The sequence below is a fragment of the Ranitomeya variabilis genome, chromosome 2, assembly GCF_051348905.1.
Source record: "Ranitomeya variabilis isolate aRanVar5 chromosome 2, aRanVar5.hap1, whole genome shotgun sequence".
NCBI classification, from domain to species: Eukaryota; Metazoa; Chordata; class Amphibia; order Anura; family Dendrobatidae; genus Ranitomeya; species Ranitomeya variabilis.
In genome coordinates this window covers 984,124,161-984,140,380 of record NC_135233.1, presented here as the reverse complement: position 1 = coordinate 984,140,380, position 16,220 = coordinate 984,124,161, and positions in this window count along the sequence as shown.

Sequence of the window (16,220 nt, the reverse complement as noted above, 5' to 3'; positions counted from 1 at the left end):
TCCTTGTCTCGAGATGTACGTATTTTTGTGCAGTCTTGTGATGTTTGTGCTCGGGCTAAGCCCTGCTGTTCCCGGGCCAGCGGGTTGTTGTTGCCCTTGCCTATTCCTAAGAGGCCTTGGACGCACATCTCTATGGACTTTATTTCTGACCTTCCTGTTTCTCGTAGGATGTCCGTCATCTGGGTGGTGTGTGACCGTTTTTCCAAGATGGTTCACTTGGTACCTTTGCCCAAATTGCCCTCCTCCTCTGAGCTGGTCCCTCTATTTTTTCAGAATGTTGTCCGTTTGCATGGTATTCCTGAGAATATAGTGTCTGACAGGTGTACTCAGTTTGTGTCTAGATTTTGGCGGGCGTTCTGTGCCAGGATGGGCATCGACTTGTCTTTTTCGTCTGCATTCCATCCTCAGACTAATGGCCAGACTGAGCGTACTAATCAGACCTTGGAGACTTACTTGAGGTGTTTTGTGTCCGCTGATCAGGACGATTGGCTTGATTTTTTGCCATTGGCAGAGTTTGCCCTTAACAATCGGGCCAGTTCTGCCACTTTGGTTTCTCCATTTTTTTGTAATTCAGGGTTTCACCCTCGCTTTTCGTCCGGTCAATTTGAGTCTTCGGATTGTCCTGGAGTAGATGCTGTGGTTGATAGAATGCATCAGATTTGGGGACAGGTTGTGGACAATCTGAAGTTGTCCTAGGAGAAGACTCAACAGTTCACTAATCGTCATCGGCGTGTCGGTCCTCGTCTTTGTGTTGGGGACCTGGTTTGGTTGTCTTCTCGATTTGTTCCTATGAAGGTCTCGTCTCCTAAGTTTAAGCCTCGGTTTATCGGCCCTTATAGGATTCTGGAGGTTCTCAATCCTGTGTCCTTTCGTTTGGACCTCCTAGCATCTTTTACTATTCATAATGTTTTTCATCGGTCATTGTTGCGGAGGTATGAGGTGCCGGTTGTTCCGTCTGCTGATCCTCCTGCTCCTGTGCTGGTTGAGGGTGAGTTGGAGTATGTGGTGGAAAAGATCTTGGACTCCCGTGTTTCCAGACGGAAACTTCAGTATCTGGTTAAGTGGAAGGGCTATGGTCAGGAGGATAATTCTTGGGTGACAGCATCTGATGTTCATGCTCCTGATTTGGTTCGTGCATTTCATAGTGCTCATCCAGATCGCCCTGGTGGTTCTGGTGAGGGTTCGGTGCCCCCTCCTTAAGGGGGGGGTACTGTTGTGAATTCTGTTTGTGGGCTCCCCCGGTGGTGTTTTATGGTAGTGTCACTTATTTGCCTTCTTCTATCCTTGATCACCTGTTGACACCCATTAGGGGCGTTTCCTATTTAAGGCTGCTTGGCTGCTGGTCTGATGCCGGCCAACAATGTATCAGTAGCATTCTGTTGCATTCTCCTGCCTCAAGATCCTGTTCAGCTAAGTTGAATTTTGTTTCTAGTTTATTCTATTTTTGTCCAGCTATTTGCAATGTGACTCTCTGTAGCTGGAAGCTCTCGTGAACTGAAATTGCCACTCCAGTGGCATGAGTTGTCACTGGAGTTTTAAAGTAATTTCAGGATGGTGTTTTTGAGTAGTGTTTTGAAGTTGACCGTGAAGTGACTCTTTCCTGTACTTCTGCTATCTAGTAAGCGGACCTCACTGTGCTAAATCTGCTGTTCATCCTACATATGTCTTTTCCTCTTGACTCACCGTCAATATCTGTGGGGGGCTGCTATCTCCTTTTGGGGTTCATCTCTGGAGGTAAGGCAGGCCTGTATATTCCTCTGATAGGGGTAGTTAGATCTCCGGCTGGCGCGTGGTGTCTAGGGCATCGTAGGAAACACTCCCCGGCTACTTCCAGTGTCGTGTCAGGTTCAGGTCACGGTCACTTTAGTTCCCATCACCCGAGAGCTAGTCCGTTGTTATTTTGATTTCCCTGCCATTGGGAAAATCATAACAGTTTGGCCGGCCAAACATGTGTTAAAACTATGCACTAAAGCAGGAAAGGATATGAAAAGGTTTTTTTTTTCCTTCTGTGTTTGGAAAGTGCACCTTAGTGCTTATTTGTACTCCTTGCTTAAACTGCAGTCTTCAGCCTTTTTTTTTTTTCCTCTCCTCTTAATCTCTGAATGGCTTTGGTTACACCTGTTTGAATCATGGATCCACAGAGTTTGGTTGCAGGTCTGAATAACCTGGCTACAAAGGTCCAGAACTTACAAGATTTTGTTATACGTGCTCCAATGTCTGAACCTAAGATCCCTATGCCTGAATATTTTACCGGAGACAGATCCCGTTTTTTGAATTTCAGAGAGAATTGTAAATTGTTTTTGTCTCTGAAATCTCACTCTGCTGGTGATCCTGCGCAACAGGTTAAAATTGTTATTTCTCTATTGCGGGGTGACCCACAAAGTTGGGCATTTGCATTGTCGCCAGGGGATCCTGCGTTATTAAATGTAGATGCGTTTTTTCTGGCTTTGGGGTTGCTTTATGAAGAACCTAATTTAGAGATTTTGGCTGAGAAAGCCTTGATAGCTCTTTCCCAAGGGCAAGATGAAGCTGAGATATACTGCCAAAAATTTCGTAAATGGTCGGTGCTTACTAATTGGAATGAGTGCGCTCTAGCAGCTCATTTCAGAGAAGGTCTCTCTGATGCCGTGAAGGATGTCATGGTGGGGTTCCCTGTGCCTACAGGTCTGAATGATGCCATGAAATTGGCTATCCAGATTGATCGGCGTTTACGGGAGCGCAAATCTGTGCACCATATGGCGGTATCTTCTGAGCAAAAATCTGTGCACCATATGGCGGTATCTTTTGAGCAAAAACCTGTGCACCATATGGCGGTATCTTCTGAGCAAAAACCTGTGCACCATATGGCGGTATCTTCTGAGCAAAAACCTGTGCATCATTTGGCGGTGACCTCTGAAAAGGCACCAGAGCATATGCAATGCGATAGTGTATTGTCTAGAGGCGAACGACAGAATTACAGGCGCAAAAATGGGTTGTGCTTCTATTGTGGAGATCCAGCTCATGTTATATCAGCATGCTCTAAACGCATAAAGAAGGTTGATAAAAAGGTTGATAAATCTTTTTCTATGGGTACCTTGCAGTCTAAATTTCTTTTGTCCGTGACATTGATTTGTACTTTATCATCTGTTACTGTGGATGCTTATATGGATTCTGGCGCCGCTCTGAGTCTCATGGATTGGTCCTTTGCCAAGCGTTGTGGGTTTGATTTAGAGCCTCTGGAGGTTTCTATTCCCTTAAAGGGTATTGATTCTACACCTTTGGCTAGCAATAAACCACAATATTGGACACAAGTGACTATGCATCTTTCCCCAGACCATCAGGAGATTATTCGTTTCCTTGTGTTATATAATCTACATGACGTATTAGTACTTGGATTACCATGGTTACAAATTCATAATCCAGTCTTGGACTGGAGATCAATGTCTGTGCTGAGCTGGGGATGTCAGGGGATTCATGGGGATGCACCTTTGGTTCCCATTTCTTCATCTACTCCCTCTGAGATCCCAGCATTTTTGTCAGATTTTTATGATGTCTTTCAGGAGCCTAAAACTGATTCTCTCCCCCCTCACAGAGAGTGTGACTGCGCTATTGAGTTGATTCCCGGTAGTAAATTTCCTAAGGGTCGCTTGTTTAATTTGTCTGTACCTGAACATACTGCTATGCGGGAGTATATCAGAGAATCTTTGGAAAAGGGTCATATTCGCCCCTCTTTGTCTCCACTGGGGGCAGGGTTTTTCTTTGTGGGTAAAAAGGATGGTTCATTGAGACCTTGTATCGACTATCGACTTCTGAATAAGATTACAGTTAAATACCAGTACCCGTTACCTTTACTGACTGATCTTTTTGCTCGCATAAAGGGGGCGAAGTGGTTCACTAAGATCGATCTACGTGGTGCGTATAATTTGGTGCGGATTAAGCAGGGGGATGAGTGGAAGACCGCATTTAATACGCCTGAAGGCCATTTTGAGTATTTGGTAATGCCTTTCGGTCTCGCGAATGCCCCTTCCGTTTTTCAGTCCTTTATGCACGATATTTTCCGTGAATATCTGGATAAATTTATGATTGTGTATTTGGATGATATTTTGATTTTTTCGGAGGACTGGGAATCTCATGTTCAACAGGTCAGGAGAGTTTTTCAGGTTTTACGAGCTAATTCTCTATTTGTGAAGGGCTCAAAGTGTATTTTTGGGGTTCAGAGAATTTCCTTTTTGGGATATATTTTTTCCCCTTCATCTATGGAGATGGACCCTGTTAAGGTTCAGGCTATTTGTGATTGGGTACAACCTACTTCTCTAAAGAGTCTTCAGAAATTCTTGGGATTTGCTAATTTCTATCGCCGATTCATAGCGGGTTTTTCTGCCATTGCTAAACCTTTGACTGATTTGACCAAGAAGGGTGCTGATGTTGCGAATTGGTCCTCTGCGGCTGTGGAGGCCTTTCGGGAGCTTAAGCGCCGCTTTTCTTCTGCTCCTGTGTTGCGCCAGCCTGATGTTTCGCTCCCGTTCCAGGTTGAAGTAGATGCTTCCGAGATCGGAGCAGGTGCAGTTTTGTCGCAGAAAGGTCCTGACTGCTCAGTGATGAGACCATGTGCGTTTTTCTCTCGAAAGTTTTCGCCCGCTGAGCGAAATTATGATGTTGGAAATCGGGAGCTCTTGGCCATGAAGTGGGCATTTGAGGAGTGGCGTCATTGGCTTGAGGGTGCTAGACACCAGGTGGTGGTCTTGACTGACCACAAAAATCTAATTTACCTTGAGTCAGCCAGGCGTCTGAATCCTAGACAGGCACGCTGGTCGTTGTTTTTCTCTCGATTTAACTTTGTGGTTTCATATCTGCCTGGGTCTAAGAATGTGAGGGCGGATGCCCTCTCTAGGAGTTTTGAGCCTGACTCGCCTGGTGATTCCGAACCTACTGGCATCCTGAAGGATGGGGTGATATTGTCAGCTGTCTCCCCAGACCTGCGGCGCTCTTTGCAGGAGTTTCAGGTGGATAGGCCTGATCGCTGTCCGCCTGGTAGACTGTTTGTCCCTGATGACTGGACCAGTAGAGTTATTTCGGAGGTTCACTCTTCCGCGTTGGCAGGTCATCCTGGAATTTTTGGCACCAGGGATCTGGTGTCTAGGTCCTTCTGGTGGCCTTCCTTGTCTCGAGATGTACGTATTTTTGTGCAGTCTTGTGATGTTTGTGCTCGGGCTAAGCCCTGCTGTTCCCGGGCCAGCGGGTTGTTGTTGCCCTTGCCTATTCCTAAGAGGCCTTGGACGCACATCTCTATGGACTTTATTTCTGACCTTCCTGTTTCTCGTAGGATGTCCGTCATCTGGGTGGTGTGTGACCGTTTTTCCAAGATGGTTCACTTGGTACCTTTGCCCAAATTGCCCTCCTCCTCTGAGCTGGTCCCTCTATTTTTTCAGAATGTTGTCCGTTTGCATGGTATTCCTGAGAATATAGTGTCTGACAGGGGTACTCAGTTTGTGTCTAGATTTTGGCGGGCGTTCTGTGCCAGGATGGGCATCGACTTGTCTTTTTCGTCTGCATTCCATCCTCAGACTAATGGCCAGACTGAGCGTACTAATCAGACCTTGGAGACTTACTTGAGGTGTTTTGTGTCCGCTGATCAGGACGATTGGCTTGATTTTTTGCCATTGGCAGAGTTTGCCCTTAACAATCGGGCCAGTTCTGCCACTTTGGTTTCTCCATTTTTTTGTAATTCAGGGTTTCACCCTCGCTTTTCGTCCGGTCAATTTGAGTCTTCGGATTGTCCTGGAGTAGATGCTGTGGTTGATAGAATGCATCAGATTTGGGGACAGGTTGTGGACAATCTGAAGTTGTCCTAGGAGAAGACTCAACAGTTCACTAATCGTCATCGGCGTGTCGGTCCTCGTCTTTGTGTTGGGGACCTGGTTTGGTTGTCTTCTCGATTTGTTCCTATGAAGGTCTCGTCTCCTAAGTTTAAGCCTCGGTTTATCGGCCCTTATAGGATTCTGGAGGTTCTCAATCCTGTGTCCTTTCGTTTGGACCTCCTAGCATCTTTTACTATTCATAATGTTTTTCATCGGTCATTGTTGCGGAGGTATGAGGTGCCGGTTGTTCCGTCTGCTGATCCTCCTGCTCCTGTGCTGGTTGAGGGTGAGTTGGAGTATGTGGTGGAAAAGATCTTGGACTCCCGTGTTTCCAGACGGAAACTTCAGTATCTGGTTAAGTGGAAGGGCTATGGTCAGGAGGATAATTCTTGGGTGACAGCATCTGATGTTCATGCTCCTGATTTGGTTCGTGCATTTCATAGTGCTCATCCAGATCGCCCTGGTGGTTCTGGTGAGGGTTCGGTGCCCCCTCCTTAAGGGGGGGGTACTGTTGTGAATTCTGTTTGTGGGCTCCCCCGGTGGTGTTTTATGGTAGTGTCACTTATTTGCCTTCTTCTATCCTTGATCACCTGTTGACACCCATTAGGGGCGTTTCCTATTTAAGGCTGCTTGGCTGCTGGTCTGATGCCGGCCAACAATGTATCAGTAGCATTCTGTTGCATTCTCCTGCCTCAAGATCCTGTTCAGCTAAGTTGAATTTTGTTTCTAGTTTATTCTATTTTTGTCCAGCTATTTGCAATGTGACTCTCTGTAGCTGGAAGCTCTCGTGAACTGAAATTGCCACTCCAGTGGCATGAGTTGTCACTGGAGTTTTAAAGTAATTTCAGGATGGTGTTTTTGAGTAGTGTTTTGAAGTTGACCGTGAAGTGACTCTTTCCTGTACTTCTGCTATCTAGTAAGCGGACCTCACTGTGCTAAATCTGCTGTTCATCCTACATATGTCTTTTCCTCTTGACTCACCGTCAATATCTGTGGGGGGCTGCTATCTCCTTTTGGGGTTCATCTCTGGAGGTAAGGCAGGCCTGTATATTCCTCTGATAGGGGTAGTTAGATCTCCGGCTGGCGCGTGGTGTCTAGGGCATCGTAGGAAACACTCCCCGGCTACTTCCAGTGTCGTGTCAGGTTCAGGTCACGGTCACTTTAGTTCCCATCACCCGAGAGCTAGTCCGTTGTTATTTTGATTTCCCTGCCATTGGGAAAATCATAACAGTTTGGCCGGCCAAACATGTGTTAAAACTATGCACTAAAGCAGGAAAGGATATGAAAAGGTTTTTTTTTTCCTTCTGTGTTTGGAAAGTGCACCTTAGTGCTTATTTGTACTCCTTGCTTAAACTGCAGTCTTCAGCCTTTTTTTTTTTTCCTCTCCTCTTAATCTCTGAATGGCTTTGGTTACACCTGTTTGAATCATGGATCCACAGAGTTTGGTTGCAGGTCTGAATAACCTGGCTACAAAGGTCCAGAACTTACAAGATTTTGTTATACGTGCTCCAATGTCTGAACCTAAGATCCCTATGCCTGAATATTTTACCGGAGACAGATCCCGTTTTTTGAATTTCAGAGAGAATTGTAAATTGTTTTTGTCTCTGAAATCTCACTCTGCTGGTGATCCTGCGCAACAGGTTAAAATTGTTATTTCTCTATTGCGGGGTGACCCACAAAGTTGGGCATTTGCATTGTCGCCAGGGGATCCTGCGTTATTAAATGTAGATGCGTTTTTTCTGGCTTTGGGGTTGCTTTATGAAGAACCTAATTTAGAGATTTTGGCTGAGAAAGCCTTGATAGCTCTTTCCCAAGGGCAAGATGAAGCTGAGATATACTGCCAAAAATTTCGTAAATGGTCGGTGCTTACTAATTGGAATGAGTGCGCTCTAGCAGCTCATTTCAGAGAAGGTCTCTCTGATGCCGTGAAGGATGTCATGGTGGGGTTCCCTGTGCCTACAGGTCTGAATGATGCCATGAAATTGGCTATCCAGATTGATCGGCGTTTACGGGAGCGCAAATCTGTGCACCATATGGCGGTATCTTCTGAGCAAAAATCTGTGCACCATATGGCGGTATCTTTTGAGCAAAAACCTGTGCACCATATGGCGGTATCTTCTGAGCAAAAACCTGTGCACCATATGGCGGTATCTTCTGAGCAAAAACCTGTGCATCATTTGGCGGTGACCTCTGAAAAGGCACCAGAGCATATGCAATGCGATAGTGTATTGTCTAGAGGCGAACGACAGAATTACAGGCGCAAAAATGGGTTGTGCTTCTATTGTGGAGATCCAGCTCATGTTATATCAGCATGCTCTAAACGCATAAAGAAGGTTGATAAAAAGGTTGATAAATCTTTTTCTATGGGTACCTTGCAGTCTAAATTTCTTTTGTCCGTGACATTGATTTGTACTTTATCATCTGTTACTGTGGATGCTTATATGGATTCTGGCGCCGCTCTGAGTCTCATGGATTGGTCCTTTGCCAAGCGTTGTGGGTTTGATTTAGAGCCTCTGGAGGTTTCTATTCCCTTAAAGGGTATTGATTCTACACCTTTGGCTAGCAATAAACCACAATATTGGACACAAGTGACTATGCATCTTTCCCCAGACCATCAGGAGATTATTCGTTTCCTTGTGTTATATAATCTACATGACGTATTAGTACTTGGATTACCATGGTTACAAATTCATAATCCAGTCTTGGACTGGAGATCAATGTCTGTGCTGAGCTGGGGATGTCAGGGGATTCATGGGGATGCACCTTTGGTTCCCATTTCTTCATCTACTCCCTCTGAGATCCCAGCATTTTTGTCAGATTTTTATGATGTCTTTCAGGAGCCTAAAACTGATTCTCTCCCCCCTCACAGAGAGTGTGACTGCGCTATTGAGTTGATTCCCGGTAGTAAATTTCCTAAGGGTCGCTTGTTTAATTTGTCTGTACCTGAACATACTGCTATGCGGGAGTATATCAGAGAATCTTTGGAAAAGGGTCATATTCGCCCCTCTTTGTCTCCACTGGGGGCAGGGTTTTTCTTTGTGGGTAAAAAGGATGGTTCATTGAGACCTTGTATCGACTATCGACTTCTGAATAAGATTACAGTTAAATACCAGTACCCGTTACCTTTACTGACTGATCTTTTTGCTCGCATAAAGGGGGCGAAGTGGTTCACTAAGATCGATCTACGTGGTGCGTATAATTTGGTGCGGATTAAGCAGGGGGATGAGTGGAAGACCGCATTTAATACGCCTGAAGGCCATTTTGAGTATTTGGTAATGCCTTTCGGTCTCGCGAATGCCCCTTCCGTTTTTCAGTCCTTTATGCACGATATTTTCCGTGAATATCTGGATAAATTTATGATTGTGTATTTGGATGATATTTTGATTTTTTCGGAGGACTGGGAATCTCATGTTCAACAGGTCAGGAGAGTTTTTCAGGTTTTACGAGCTAATTCTCTATTTGTGAAGGGCTCAAAGTGTATTTTTGGGGTTCAGAGAATTTCCTTTTTGGGATATATTTTTTCCCCTTCATCTATGGAGATGGACCCTGTTAAGGTTCAGGCTATTTGTGATTGGGTACAACCTACTTCTCTAAAGAGTCTTCAGAAATTCTTGGGATTTGCTAATTTCTATCGCCGATTCATAGCGGGTTTTTCTGCCATTGCTAAACCTTTGACTGATTTGACCAAGAAGGGTGCTGATGTTGCGAATTGGTCCTCTGCGGCTGTGGAGGCCTTTCGGGAGCTTAAGCGCCGCTTTTCTTCTGCTCCTGTGTTGCGCCAGCCTGATGTTTCGCTCCCGTTCCAGGTTGAAGTAGATGCTTCCGAGATCGGAGCAGGTGCAGTTTTGTCGCAGAAAGGTCCTGACTGCTCAGTGATGAGACCATGTGCGTTTTTCTCTCGAAAGTTTTCGCCCGCTGAGCGAAATTATGATGTTGGAAATCGGGAGCTCTTGGCCATGAAGTGGGCATTTGAGGAGTGGCGTCATTGGCTTGAGGGTGCTAGACACCAGGTGGTGGTCTTGACTGACCACAAAAATCTAATTTACCTTGAGTCAGCCAGGCGTCTGAATCCTAGACAGGCACGCTGGTCGTTGTTTTTCTCTCGATTTAACTTTGTGGTTTCATATCTGCCTGGGTCTAAGAATGTGAGGGCGGATGCCCTCTCTAGGAGTTTTGAGCCTGACTCGCCTGGTGATTCCGAACCTACTGGCATCCTGAAGGATGGGGTGATATTGTCAGCTGTCTCCCCAGACCTGCGGCGCTCTTTGCAGGAGTTTCAGGTGGATAGGCCTGATCGCTGTCCGCCTGGTAGACTGTTTGTCCCTGATGACTGGACCAGTAGAGTTATTTCGGAGGTTCACTCTTCCGCGTTGGCAGGTCATCCTGGAATTTTTGGCACCAGGGATCTGGTGTCTAGGTCCTTCTGGTGGCCTTCCTTGTCTCGAGATGTACGTATTTTTGTGCAGTCTTGTGATGTTTGTGCTCGGGCTAAGCCCTGCTGTTCCCGGGCCAGCGGGTTGTTGTTGCCCTTGCCTATTCCTAAGAGGCCTTGGACGCACATCTCTATGGACTTTATTTCTGACCTTCCTGTTTCTCGTAGGATGTCCGTCATCTGGGTGGTGTGTGACCGTTTTTCCAAGATGGTTCACTTGGTACCTTTGCCCAAATTGCCCTCCTCCTCTGAGCTGGTCCCTCTATTTTTTCAGAATGTTGTCCGTTTGCATGGTATTCCTGAGAATATAGTGTCTGACAGGGGTACTCAGTTTGTGTCTAGATTTTGGCGGGCGTTCTGTGCCAGGATGGGCATCGACTTGTCTTTTTCGTCTGCATTCCATCCTCAGACTAATGGCCAGACTGAGCGTACTAATCAGACCTTGGAGACTTACTTGAGGTGTTTTGTGTCCGCTGATCAGGACGATTGGCTTGATTTTTTGCCATTGGCAGAGTTTGCCCTTAACAATCGGGCCAGTTCTGCCACTTTGGTTTCTCCATTTTTTTGTAATTCAGGGTTTCACCCTCGCTTTTCGTCCGGTCAATTGGAGTCTTCGGATTGTCCTGGAGTAGATGCTGTGGTTGATAGAATGCATCAGATTTGGGGACAGGTTGTGGACAATCTGAAGTTGTCCCAGGAGAAGACTCAACAGTTCACTAATCGTCATCGGCGTGTCGGTCCTCGTCTTTGTGTTGGGGACCTGGTTTGGTTGTCTTCTCGATTTGTTCCTATGAAGGTCTCGTCTCCTAAGTTTAAGCCTCGGTTTATCGGCCCTTATAGGATTCTGGAGGTTCTCAATCCTGTGTCCTTTCGTTTGGACCTCCTAGCATCTTTTACTATTCATAATGTTTTTCATCGGTCATTGTTGCGGAGGTATGAGGTGCCGGTTGTTCCGTCTGCTGATCCTCCTGCTCCTGTGCTGGTTGAGGGTGAGTTGGAGTATGTGGTGGAAAAGATCTTGGACTCCCGTGTTTCCAGACGGAAACTTCAGTATCTGGTTAAGTGGAAGGGCTATGGTCAGGAGGATAATTCTTGGGTGACAGCATCTGATGTTCATGCTCCTGATTTGGTTCGTGCATTTCATAGTGCTCATCCAGATCGCCCTGGTGGTTCTGGTGAGGGTTCGGTGCCCCCTCCTTAAGGGGGGGGTACTGTTGTGAATTCTGTTTGTGGGCTCCCCCGGTGGTGTTTTATGGTAGTGTCACTTATTTGCCTTCTTCTATCCTTGATCACCTGTTGACACCCATTAGGGGCGTTTCCTATTTAAGGCTGCTTGGCTGCTGGTCTGATGCCGGCCAACAATGTATCAGTAGCATTCTGTTGCATTCTCCTGCCTCAAGATCCTGTTCAGCTAAGTTGAATTTTGTTTCTAGTTTATTCTATTTTTGTCCAGCTATTTGCAATGTGACTCTCTGTAGCTGGAAGCTCTCGTGAACTGAAATTGCCACTCCAGTGGCATGAGTTGTCACTGGAGTTTTAAAGTAATTTCAGGATGGTGTTTTTGAGTAGTGTTTTGAAGTTGACCGTGAAGTGACTCTTTCCTGTACTTCTGCTATCTAGTAAGCGGACCTCACTGTGCTAAATCTGCTGTTCATCCTACGTATGTCTTTTCCTCTTGACTCACCGTCAATATCTGTGGGGGGCTGCTATCTCCTTTTGGGGTTCATCTCTGGAGGTAAGGCAGGCCTGTATATTCCTCTGATAGGGGTAGTTAGATCTCCGGCTGGCGCGTGGTGTCTAGGGCATCGTAGGAAACACTCCCCGGCTACTTCCAGTGTCGTGTCAGGTTCAGGTCACGGTCACTTTAGTTCCCATCACCCGAGAGCTAGTCCGTTGTTATTTTGATTTCCCTGCCATTGGGAAAATCATAACAGGGCAGAATGTGAGACACGGGGGCAGAATGTGAGACACAGGGGGTAGAATGTGAGATGGGGCAGAATGTGAGACACATGAGGGAAGAATTTGAGACACAGGGGGCAGAATGTGAGACACAGGGGGCAGAATGTGAGACACAGGGGCCAGAATGTGAAACACAGGGGCAAAATGTGAGACACAGGGGGGCAAAATGTGAGACACGGGGCAGAATGTGAGACACATGGGGCAGAATGTGAGACACAGGGGGGCAGAATGTTAGACATGGGGGCAGTATGTGAGACACAGGGGGGAAGAATGTGAGACACAGGGGGCAGGATGTGACACAGGGGGCAGAATTTGAGACACGATGCAGAATGTGAGACACAGGGGGCAGAATGTGAGACATGGGGCAGAATGTGAGACACAGTGGGGCAGAATGTGAGACACAGGGGGGCAGAATGTGAGACACAAGGGGCAGAATGTGAGACACGGGGCAGAATGTCAGACACAGGGTGCAGAATGTGAGACACGGGGCAGAATGTGAGACTCAGGGGGTAGAATGTGAGACACAGGGGAGAAGAATGTGAGACACAGGGGGAAGGATGTGACACGGGCAGAATGTGAGACACAGGGGGCAGGATGTGAGACACAGGGGGGCAGGATGTGAGACACAGGGGGCAGAATGTGAGACATAGGGGGCAGAATGTGAGACACAGGGGGCAGGATGTGAAACACAGGGGGGAATAATGTGATACACAGGGGAAAAAAGGGAGACACGGGGAAGAATGTGAGACACGGTGCAGGATGTGAGACATGGAGCAGGATGTGAGACACGGAGCAGAATGTGAGATGGGGCAGGATGTGAGACACAGGAGGGCAGAATGTGAGACACGGGCAAGATGTGAGTCATGGGACAGGATAGAGACAAATGGGGCAGGAATATGGGGCAGGATGGAGACAAATGGAGCAGTATGGAGACAGATAGGGCAGGATCATGATGCAGGATGGAGACACATGCTGCAGGATCATGGGACAGGATGGTGACGATGGAGACAGATGGGGTTGTAGGATCATGGGACAGATGGGGCTGTAGGATCATGGGACAGATGGTTCAGGATTATGGGGCAGGATCATAGGAAAGATGGGGCAGGATCATGAGACAGATGGGGCAGGATGGGGAGATCATATGGGGCAGAATGGATACTTATGAGGGCAAAATGGGAGAACATATGGCTGGAGCCAGGAATGAGATACACGGGGCCAGGATGGGGGATGTTATTACCATAGGGGCTAATTAAAGGATATTATTACTGCAGTGATGTATTTATTTTATTTTTTGAGGAAACTGTTTAAATGGGGGGGGGCGGTCCTGTTAATGTGCAGAGCGACACTGTCGCCATTTTTTCTTCATCTGGTGTAGTGTAGAAGTTGGGAAAAATTAAGTAATGTGTTCTGCAAGCAGAGCTCTAGATAACTGTGTTATTTCCCGCAGAAACAGGTCCTGGCTGGAAGACGTGATGACAGTCTGTGCTGGATGAAGATGAAAAGCGAAGCTGAAGGACTTCACCTACAGACATCACTGGTGAGTCAGTCTGTTACCTGTACACTGACACTCTACACTATTTACAGAGTTCCTGTGTACAATGTCACCAGTGATCATTGTATTACCTGTACACTGGCACTATATACAGAGGTCCTGTGTACAATGTCACTAGTGACCACTGTATTATCTTTACACTGACACTATATACAGAGCTCCTGTGTATATTGTCACTAGTGATCACTGTATTACCTGTACACTCACACTATATACAGAGCTCCTATGTATAATGTCACCGGTGATCATGGAATTACTTGTACACAGACACTGCATACTAAGTACAGATCTCCTGTGTATAATGGAACTTTTGGTGATAGTATTGTGTTTTTTTAAAATTAATGATCAGTATTGTAGTATTCAGTCACTATGAGGTGTTAATATGTGGTCTGGTCATGGTGTGGCGGTATTTGTTCCCTGTATGTGGTATTATTGGTCACCATGTGGTGGTAATATGTGGTCTGGTCATGGTGTGGTGGTATTTGTTCCCTGTATATTGGTATTATTGGTAACCATGTGGTGGTGATCTGGGATCTTGTCATGGTGCGGTGGTATTTGTTTCTTGTATGTGGCATTATAGGTCACTATGTGGTGGTAATATGGTGTCTGGTCATGGTGCCATGGTATTTGTCCCGTGTATGTGATATTATTGGTCATTTTAAAAACTGAAAAATAAATAAAAATATACCTAAATTGTATTGCATATTTTAACACGTTTTTAATAGGTTAGCGTAGAGTAGGGCCTGGCCAGTAGGGCCTCTACCTTGTCATTGTGGCAGATAAGAAAAATCTTTTGGCCAAAACAAAAACTGCTGGCTATATGTGTGATCTGGTGATGGGAACTGTTAATGTGTGATTGGTGAGAAGTGGCCTTTTTCCAAGAGAGAGCGCTGGGACTGTGGACAGTTTGAGGGGTGGAGGCGGGACTGGTGTTGGAGCATGGGCTGAGTCTCAAGGGGGCCACAAAAATTTTGCCAGTATGGAGCCCCAAAATTCCTAGTGGCAGCCTTGCACATTCACATACCCTAAGGCTATGTCCACACAGTTTTTTTTTACAGTTTTTGCATTCTATTCTCCCTCAATCATCTGTACTTCATTGTTTCCTGGCCTGATGATTGACCACATTTTTTCTCAAAAACTGCTTCAAAAACTTCAAAAGCATTTGGTTGTCAGGACAGCCGGGGGTCAGCAAAAGATCCTCATGCCTGTCATTGTGAATCTCTAATGAACGCCGGCTTCTGGCCAGCATTCGTAGGAGATCCTGATTTTTGCTACACATAGCAGGGCTGAAGCCCTATAAGTAATGTCATTCCCCCTGCATTGTAACATCACTAAGGCTGGGTTCACATTTGCATATGTGTGCGCAGCGTATACCGGCGTACCGATCTGCATGCGTCTTTCGTACCTATCTTTAACATGGTGTATGCAGGGACATGCATCATTTCGCAGTGTGTGGCGAGCACATCATGTTCCATTTTTTGAGGCGTCAATTTAGAGCAGGTATATACGCATGTGGTTGAGTGCATCAAAACAACGCATTACAGTCTATGGCAGGGGTGGGGAATATTTTTTCTGCCAAGGGCCATTTGGATATTTATACCATCCTTCGGGGGCCGTACAAACTCTGCTTAAAAAATACATCCTGAATCTGGCCCTTGTTTCAGGACGTAATCTTTCATTGCATGTCCTTCAGTGTTCAGTAGTGAACACTGCATGTGTGTGCTAACAGAGCAAGAAGAAATTAATTAGATGGTTGTAATCAAAATACACCTCCCTGCCCAAGAATGCGCTTGGGGGCCTGATAAAAGGTCATCGACGGCCGTAAATGGCCCTGGGGCCTGAGGTTCCCCACCCCTGGTCTATAGAAATGTATTGGTATGCAAAGACATGCGTACACATGTGTAACACCCCAGGTAACCAGTTGTTACAGTGATGTTGCCTTCCTTTCGGGGAGGGCGATATCACGCTTGGAGGTAAGGAGGATTCTCTTTACCAGGTAATGCACTCACTTTCAACACAATCTGAATCCAGGCCAGAAGGGGGAGCTCGGGACCCAGATTCAGGGGAGCTTCCCTGAACTATAGGCTTCCTGGTCTGGAGGAGAAGTTAGGGAGTCTAGAGGGAAGAGAGTGAGAGGAGAAGGACGTCTGGAACAGACAGAGGGGCCGAGCAGCCACGTGGGAGCTGTGACCCCTGGAAAGAGTGAGAATTTGAAGGCATTGAGTAGTGGAGGAGCTTAGAGGAAAGGAGCACAGAGGAGGAAGAGGCTCAGCAGGGGAACAGCAGAAGGACACCCTCAGAGCCAGAGCGCAGAAACCGGGTACCGGGAGCCCGAGGTCGTGTTGTTCTCCATGACACATGACAGAACCGGAGGGCATAGGACTGTATGTCAATTGCCCGCATCAAGTCTGAGGTGAAGCAGTAACCTGAGAGCCCAGGT